Raw genomic sequence first — 7,991 nt, forward strand, 5'->3', positions numbered from 1 at the left:
AACGTGGCCAAAATTACATTTCGATGATTATGTTGACACCTTAAATAATGAACAAAATATATATTGCGATATTAATTTGATTAAAAAATCAGGATTAGGATATGACATTAAACAAACTTAAAAAAAACGTTATCACCACTTAATACGAAACGATATGGGAAGACAACTTTAGCTTATGGTTATAAAAGATATCTCTGATTATTTGATGATAAATAGATGATTATTGATGATGTATGAATTATTTGATCACAGTCATTCCAAATTACATCTTTCTTGCGTCTTTTAGTTAATAGATTATAATGATTAAGACATGGTTTGTTCTTCCAGGCCTAAAAGGCTGTCGATTGCTTGATGATCGATTGATGAATAGGGTCACATCCCTACCATAGGCCTAGGTCTGCAATATTTATTACACAATAGTATATCCTGACTTGCAATGATCTCAACCATGATCCTGTTTTAGAATGATTTTTTGTTGTTGAAATTAGATAAATTCGTATTATTAGGCCTACTTTAAATTTATTAACATCACGTCATTTCAGTAATTTCCCAGGGACGTCTTCTTAAACGATTTCAGGTCATCTCTTTAGACTTAGACCAAAGAATATATATCACAAGAATGAGTATTCCGCGATTTTTGCATGAGAGCTCCAGAGAGAGTGATGCCCGCCCTAATAAGGGCGGATGTATACATACTAAATAAGACTTGATTTAATAGATATTATACATGTCACATTACATAGAATTATGATAATATATTTTGCAATTGTAAACTATTTTATAATACATATTTATTAACAAACTAGTGTACATTCACTTTTACAGACAATTATTTACTAACATGCTAAATTAGTTCACAAAAAAAGGCCTAACACAGCAATAGGTGGTCCAGCCTTTGATTAGTGAAACCGTCACAAAAAGTTGTATACGTCCCAGATACATCCTCACTCATGGCGGCGCCCTACCACATGGACAAGGAAAATCGCGGATTACTCATTCTTGTGAGTCGTCGGCAGAGGTCGCAAACGTGTACTACCATGGAGCATGGATTAAAGAATCGAATGCATAGAGTAAAGAATAAATTACTTTCTGTGATATAAGTATTATTTAGAATGCTGTGGTGTGGATATATTTGAATCTATTTTAAATGATTTAGATATACGTTTATTATTATAATAATAATCTTAAACGGGCAATAAACTTGTACTTGTGTCTTGTACATTTACTCTTGCAGGCCTAATGTGTTCTAATAAAAACAGAAATGACGATTAAATCAGTTAATAATACATTAAGTATTTTAAAGCTCTGGTTATATAGGCCTATTGTATGTCTAATAATTATTGTATGTTATCAACAATACTTAAATAAGCCTATGCCTTCGTAAGAAAATAGGAGGAACAAAATAACATTACAGTATTTTGAAATTCCTTTTTTATAGCGATTTTTGGAAAAATTCATATTTAGTAAGGCTTGAATTATTTCAGGATTATACAGTTCCACAGTAAAACCTACCAACACTGGATTGCGAAAACTCTGAAAAGGCTACTACTGCTATTGTTTTAAAACAATGAGGGAGTGTCTTGAATTCCATCTTAGACAATGAAGGTGGTGTAGCATGATTGTTTTTTATTAACATAACAATGAAATGTGTTACGTTTCGTGTCTTCAATTTGTTGAAGTGTTATTAACAGCAAAGTTAAATATAAACATAATGGTGAATTATTTTATGTTTTTAATAATTAGAGGGAAGCTAGATTGTTTGTTGTGTGTGATTAATGGAGATGTTAAAGTTGTATTGTCCCCCAAAACATGAAAAGTAAAGATGAAAAAAATCAAATTTTGAATAGACCATTTTGTAGTTATAATAAAGTTATTCACTTTCGCCGAAAAAAAATCCGGAAAAAATATTGATTTCGCTTTTAAAAAATCAAAATAAGTTTACCATTTTTTCGAACTCATAAGTTCAGAAATTCCAAAATAACGATGGTTAGCTAACAGCTCATAAATATGCATGATATGTTAATGAGTATCCAAACAGGGGGAGATCCGATCTGTTCACCACGTAAACAAACATGTGCGAAGAACAGAAGAAAGTGCTGGGGTTTCCCTGATCGTATGATGTAAAAAGCTCTGCCGTTAATTTGCTGGTAAGTAGAATTCTATTTTAGATGAATGACACATCCTCCTATAATAGTTTTTTGGCGTATAGTTATAGGCTTAGCTATCTAGGCTAGGGCTATAATATAAGCCTACTTCTACTAATCTATCTAGTAGGGCCTAGTTAGTACTGTAGTTTACTACTGTGTAGTGTAGTGTAGCAGCAGCTGTAGGCAGGCAGATAATCGGGTCAGAAAAGTAGACGGGAACCCACTTTGAGGCCTAGCTAGGTCCTATATATCGTACCCACCTAGCTAAGCCATCACTCCACAACTAGCTACAGGAAATAGGCCTACTATGTTGATGTACCACTGATATACATTTGGAGCTCGAATTAATTTTAAAGTCTAAAAAAAGACTAACTGATGACAAAAAACGAAAATTTGGAAAATGATCAGCATACAGTACCAAAGAAGTTGACGGTAGAATAGATTGTTGTTGATAGCAACCAAAACGAAAACACTAGTAATTAGACTAGGCCTTTTTTATAGAGGAGATGCACTTTTCAGGGATTCCTTACTGTACATTAGTACCCCAAATTGAAAACTTCAGATTCATGTACATAAATAATAATTATATGTATGCAATAAATTGTGAAATATTTAACTTTTCTATTTGACTTTTGTATTTATACATCATTGTTTTTCAATTATAGACTTAAGCTAATGAAGACTGGAACAGAAGTTACACCCATACAGCATTTTAAAGGCAACTGGCAGTAGACTCGGTAGTGGAACACAAGATAAATATTGGATGACTATCATAAAGCATTAGGCAAATGGGTTGGTTGTTTTCCAGCTTTTAAAATGTTGTATAGTTTTCATAATTCGAGCAATAACATTTGTATACAGCATTAAATAAATAAAAAATACTACTACAGTACATGAGATAAAATCACCGTAATTTTAATGTGTGAAGATTTACAGTACAGTACAGTAAAAAATGAGTTAATTACTAGTATATTTCATTGAATTTCTGCATTATTGTTGACAATTTATTTTCAACTATTAATTGATGTGTTGATTGTGGCATTACAGCAATAGCTTGTCTTCTGTGATTGTTCATCCATTTTAAAGTGTCATAGTAAGAAACGTTCAAATAAATATTGTGAATGTTGCTACCACATTTTGTGTTGATTTCTTCACCATTTTCCACTACTTGCTCATATTGTTCATTCAAGTGTGTTAATACCTATTAAAAGAAAGACATTATTTATTAAAATATGTACATAAAAAGTTTAATTGTGTGAATGTTGGTTTGAACGTTATTGCTTTGGAAGAATTTTCAACATAACGGTACTAAGTACTGTAAAGTACACATTCCAAAAAATATTTAACTTAGATTATTTGGTCATTTTCTCTAAAATAATTACATTATTGGATGTACAGTATAGGCCTAGTTACAATTTTCACAAATTTATATTAGCATTAAAATCTAATTAATCATGAAGGAAAAACCAAGCACCATAATCTCTCCTGGCCCTGGTGGTGACCTTATTTTCTATTTTTGGCAGCCATTCACAAGTTTTCGCTTTTTGAGTTTCGCTGCTCTTATGTATAATTTTTTTTAATCACAAACTCTACATAGAAAAGAAAATTAAATGTTTTAAAATGAATGAAAAGTGATATGAATAATGATAAATTAAAGACTATTATTAATATTATAGTATTATACTAAAAATAAGAAGAGTTGGTGGTGTCGAAATTCACACAAGTCACAATAAAACCATGGAGGTATAAAATATTTTATTTTTATACCTCCATGCTAAAACCTTATTCCTTACTCCATGCTCACAGATGAATGTTATAGGCCTAATCCTATTTAAAGCTAGGTTGGCAATAACTATTAATAAGGCTTACAAGTTGTATCTATTAGTATTAGCTAGGCCTGCTACTCACTCAGGGTGAACCCTCACTCAGGCCTACAACTAGGCCTAGTACTACTACTACTACTAGACTAGCTACTACTCTAGGCCTAGCCAATAGATAGGGGATAGTACACTAGATAGCCAGTACAGCTGTAATGGGCTAGCTAGGCTTCCTATACTAACTAACAAAGCTGCACCATAGAAACTACAGTTCTTACTTACCAATCTGCTAGGGCCTAGCCATAGTCTTTTCTTCAAGTAGGAGTTGTTTTTTTTGTTGTTAAACTACAGAACTTTCCCACATCGTCGTCTCGCCATATCACGTCGTATTTTTTTTCTGATGACCTAGAGGTCACATACACGCGCAAGAAGAATCATACAATATGCATAATTCATAAGCTAATTCAGGTCAAGGGTTAAATTAAACCGGAAGCCAGCTGGCTGCCAGCCAACCGACTTCCGGTTGACTATTTTTTACTTTAAATTACGATTTTCTAAGGTAAATAATTTTTTTTTTGATCCAATTTTTTTTCAAAGTGAATAAGTTTTATGTATCATTAAAATGGCCTTTAAAAAAAAAAAAATTTTGTTCAGGGGGACAATACATCTTTAATATTAATGTTACATTATATTATGTTATTTATCCAATATTTACTATTTTTATAAATTGTCACGATTGTTGTAATTCAGTTTGTTAACTGCAAGAACAATTTAAATAAATAAACCTTGCTTATTATTGTTGTTGCGTCCGTTTTCACTTACATTTCTTTTCTTACGTTATGTTAATATAATATGTTCATTATTGGTTTTATATTTATTTTACTCTGTACAGTATTTGTAAAAATAAATGTTATTAAGTTGTTGTATACATTACTGATTCTGATTTTCAAATGTACAAATTATATGTGGCAAACTTCACCGACATTGATATACAGTAACAACAACGATAAATGAAAAAAAACATAATTAAAAGTTAATATTTATTTGTAAAGTACACACACTCTTTTTCATTATAACTTATAGAAGTGTATATCCTTAAATTAATATAATGAAGGTACTGTATATAACTTGTATTCCTTTCAGTCTTAAATATAATCGTTGGGGCACATTTTCCGAAAGGTACAAAAATGAAAACATTTCATTTTCTTATGTCATTACTGTATTTATAATTCAATCTTTATATAAGAAAAAAGAAAGCATGATTTTATGTTCAATATCACAAAATACACATTAAATCTCATTTAATTTGATTTATAATAACATTTTGTTGTACTTAGTTAATAATAAAACGTCAGATATTTATGACTGTATAATCTCACATAAAAAAAGTAGGGTAAGTGATCTAAGTATAACATCGAAACTTTGCTGTATAATGTCTATTTTCATAACGTGATTCACTAGTTATTACAAAAGTTAGTAAAAAGACTTAACAAAACCAGTTGTTTGTTTGATTTCATCGTAGTGTTACATGAAAAGGGAAATTTTGTATATATATAATTTTGTGTGTTTTCGCTTGCATCGTTATTCATTTTGGTTTGATTTATTACAGTTAGGCCTCTAAAGTTAAAGTTTAAAAGTATAGTCACCTACAAAAAGCGCATGATGACACAAGCGCAGTCAGTTACTTGCAAGAAGTTTGGCTAAACAATGACCATTATTTATTAATAACGCTTTTAAGTTAGGCGTTTACCGTCACACAATACACACACACAAAATTCGGTACATTTAAGGATTCTTTTTTTGTAATCGGTAAAACAATAACCGGAGTGCGCGCATCTTTATAAGAGAACCTCATTTTAGGGAATATTACTTATTTCTGAATTGCCATCTGAATTGTTAACTACACTTTTACTGATTATCTACGAACCATGAACGATTGTATTGAATGTCGCGAACCCGTAACGGAACAGCAAGAAGGACCGTTTTGCGAAGAGTGTCAGAGATGGCAACATCGTCGGTGTAACTCAGGAGTGAAAAGAGGAGCAGCGTACAGGTTAGCCGTCGAAGAGGGTTTTATTGATTGGACATGTAGAAGTAGAAGTAGTCCTACTTCAGACAGAAAATGACCTTGAGGTATTTCCTGATTACGTAATATCCGCCAGGTGTTTCTAATGGTGATACAGATGATCGTTACACGGATAGTCAGTCGTGGTTATAACAATGGTTAACAATGGGGATAGTATAAGACAATAGAGTATATCATTTCACTAGAATTGTTATATAGATTTGTTATATATTAATATACATTATAATATAAAATTAATAAATATTAAATAAAAATGATATGGTAATTTAGTTGCTTGTGATGAGAACAAAATGGTTTACAATGGTTGAAGTCAATAGGTGTTATGTTTCGGATTATAATACAATGGTTAACATAGGGTAAGGAAGTGAGACAATATAGTTTTTGTAAGATTTGAATTAGTCATAGATGCACCTGGTTAATTAAAACTAGTTAATTGAGGTTTTTGCTTGATGTATGCCGACATAATCCAAAGACATAAGTTATTTGATCCGGATATTATAACAATGACTAAAACAAAAAGATAAGAATGAATGAAGTTAAATAATAAGTATGTCTTGATTGAACTATACCGACAGGTAATTAACCATCTTCCGGATTTGTTAACAAAGGGGATAAATCGAAAGCAGTGACACGGGGTGTTTGACATACTAAAGTTTAATGTGTAACGTTATGATGTTAGTTTCACTATTTTTCATGATTTTTGTTTTCCAATGTTTAGTTTTATTTTCATTTAAATTGGTTACGTTTACGAAAAGATTTCTTTGTTTCCTTTTAAAATAAAACAAAAAGTGGGTAAAGAGGGACGCTACTGACATCATGCATAAATTATTTTAGTGTGTATAAATATATGGGTAAATTTATAGTGAACTCATCAGTACCAGCTTACAACGCACTAAACTCACTTCCACATTCTTGATTAAGAGAATTTTAGTACAGTTTTTTACTGATTTTTGTTTAACAATGGCTCATTACGAATCATCATCATCATCTTCCGATTCTAACGATAGCTTGTTTATCGAATGTCAGAGAGCAGTAGAAGATATCGTTAGTTAATCGCGAAACAATATCGAAAATATCGATACCGACGATGTTATCCCCGATGTTGGACTACTAGAAGATTTCGTATTTAATGACCAGGATCTTGATTTAGATGTTAGCCAGAGTGTTTCTGAAGCCGATAGCCTCTCACTTTCGGATATTTGTAATAACGCTATTGAGATAGTGCAGGAGCTATCGGCTAATTTGCGTATTGATGACATAGAAGTAAGTGTTTGTTTATTTTATTTTTTTACGTAATATTTATTTTACCGTGTATAATTCTAAAAAAGTAGATTGTAATTGGGGGCATTTACAAAGTGTTTCTGCGTTTACGGTTTATATACGTTTTCCTTTCTAATTTATCTAATTATTTTTATTTCTGTATAGTACGGTGTTGGTGCTCACACCAAATGTTTGAGTTTGAGAGGAAATGTCGAGATTAATGATTCAGCGGAGTCTTCGATTATTGAGGTAACTATCGTTTTATTTTCTTTACTACTGTTGTTGTTGTTGTTGTTGTTGTTGTTGTTGTTGTTGTTGTCGTACAACGTCTTTTATTTCTTTTTTCTTTACCGTTTTTCTCTTTTTGTTTTCAGCCTGTACCCATACAGTACGGAAGGGGCGTTAATAGAAAGAGGCTCAGAATCGAAGACGGGGAAGAAGAAGAAGAAGAAAAAGAAGAATTTGCCGACATTGATACTGTTGAAGACGAGGACCTTAACCTTGATGAGGTAGAGTTGAATCACTTCTGTAGAATCGTTCAAGTAGCTCATAGGTATAATCAACGTTTTAACGCGACTATTAGCGATTTTTTAGTAAATTTTTTTAATATTGATCATATAAGTTTAGAGGTGTTTCTGCCCACACTGTATCGAATTTTCGAGCATGTCGTCGATAATCTCT

At 31.7% G+C, this 7,991-nt stretch overlaps 1 long non-coding RNA gene across 1 annotated transcript; it reads right to left on the reverse strand.

The window, feature by feature from the left end:
* Positions 1-3,070: 3,070 nt before the first annotated feature.
* LOC140043712 (uncharacterized) lies at positions 3,071-4,400 on the reverse strand. The gene is made up of 3 exons (XR_011844363.1): positions 4,247-4,400; positions 3,622-3,736; positions 3,071-3,348 (listed from the first exon to the last, which is right to left on the reverse strand). It is a non-coding gene; the product is annotated as an uncharacterized lncRNA (long non-coding RNA).
* Positions 4,401-7,991: the final 3,591 nt, after the last annotated feature.

The sequence above is a fragment of the Antedon mediterranea genome, chromosome 3 (genome assembly GCF_964355755.1).
Source record: "Antedon mediterranea chromosome 3, ecAntMedi1.1, whole genome shotgun sequence".
Lineage (NCBI taxonomy): Eukaryota > Metazoa > Echinodermata > Crinoidea > Comatulida > Antedonidae > Antedon > Antedon mediterranea.